General features: G+C 40.3%; 1 non-coding gene across 1 annotated transcript; it reads right to left on the bottom strand.

The window, feature by feature from the left end:
* Nucleotides 1-460: 460 nt before the first annotated feature.
* Nucleotides 461-533, bottom strand: Trnar-ucu (transfer RNA arginine (anticodon UCU)). Its single transcript has one exon. It is a non-coding gene; the product is annotated as a tRNA-Arg (tRNA).
* Between the last annotated feature and the right edge of the window lie 1,082 nt (nucleotides 534-1,615).

The raw sequence follows: 1,615 nt of genomic DNA, 5'->3' as shown, positions 1-1,615 counted from the left end.
GTTAAGGAACCATAGTACAATATCTTGTTGTACAGTCTACTTTTCTCACTTGTGGCCGAGAAAACTGAAACCCTCTCAGCTTGGGCTGGAGGAATTAAAGATCATGACTGGGATTACATACATTGACTCGTGAAGTAATACAAAATTATTTCACTCTTCATTGTATTTGTTTCTCTACAAAATGTGCGTTCTATTACTATATTTCTAGCTGTAGGTAAAAATTGGGTATTGAAAGAAAATTTGCGTGAACAGGCACGTGAAGATATGGTTCCGTTTGCACAGCATTTACACATAACAGCGTCATGGATAACAGATCTACGTGAATTTTGCTTGTGTGTGTAAGGTCAACATATTTAAGCATCGAACTGAGGTCACAACAATTTTCACCTTTTGAGGACGCTTGTGGTTACCCATATGTCAATACCCATCTCGTGATTGGCAAATATTTTTAAAAATTGCCCGTCCCTTGTGGGGATCGAACCCACGACCTTTGGATTAGAAGTCGAACGTGCTATTCTCTGCGCCAAAGGGACGCTGTCCAAGCGACGGGCACAGATGTAAGAGATTCTGCAAGACATGACCCGTGCTACATGTCTCGCGTTTTTTTTTTTTGACTGACCGAGACTCGAACTCGGGACCTTTGTCTTTCGCGGGTAAGTTGTCTACCAACTTTTTTTTTCCTGACCGCTTTTTTGTTTTTTTCTTTTTTTTCTTTTTTTTTATTTTAATTTTTATTATTTTTTTGATCCAGCGGTTACGGGGTTTGAACGCTAACCACTTTTTTTATTACTATTTTTATTTAATGTCACGCTGACCACTTTTTTTTATATATAAGAAATTAATTTTTTTACAAACACTAAATGAAATCATCCTCTGCAAAAACAAAAAAAAAATAAAAATAAAAATAAAAAATCATCGTAAAACAAATCACAAATGTAAAGGAACAGGGATACAGGGATGTTATTTTTATGTATTTATTTATTTATTTTTCATAAAGATCACTCTGTTAAAAGGAACATGTAGAGCATTTCATGGTATAGTTTGTGCATTATATATGGAGCGGTGAGAGAAACGTGAGATTCATTATCAGCTGTCAAATGTGCACACCGACTGCACCCGGCACCTCCCAATTGCGTGGGAGATCGAGGAAGACTGCCTGAAGATAATTGGCAAAGGTTTTTCGATAGTGAGACCATCTATGAACCTCATTGTGGGCTTGCTGCAAGAAATACCAGAAGTCGAGTCGCGACTTGGCAGCATCCCCATAGAGGTACGCGATCGTCCAACCTTTGACCTAGATGATCGAATGTGATTTAGTCGCCGGAAAGTAGTCACTCTCCGGATGTAAGAAGGAAGCAGGTGTAATATGTTGCGGGGTCACACGGAGGTAGCAAGCCACCATCTGTCTTCCCAGGAGCCATACCTCCTCCACCGCGATACAAGTTAAGCAGTGATGGTCGTCATCCACTTGGCGACATTTCGGTCATAGTGGAGCGTCCACTAGTCCAATTGCATGGAGTCGTTGGTTGGTGTTGAACTTGCCACAGGTGACAGAGAACCACAGTGCCCGAACGAAGGTAGGAAGGAATTTTTGGTGCACATGTCTCCAAATCTT

This window comes from Schistocerca serialis, chromosome 1 (genome assembly GCF_023864345.2).
Source record: "Schistocerca serialis cubense isolate TAMUIC-IGC-003099 chromosome 1, iqSchSeri2.2, whole genome shotgun sequence".
Taxonomy (NCBI): domain Eukaryota; kingdom Metazoa; phylum Arthropoda; class Insecta; order Orthoptera; family Acrididae; genus Schistocerca; species Schistocerca serialis.
The sequence above is the reverse complement of the archived record's forward strand: the minus strand, read 5'-3'. Positions and strand labels throughout refer to the sequence as shown.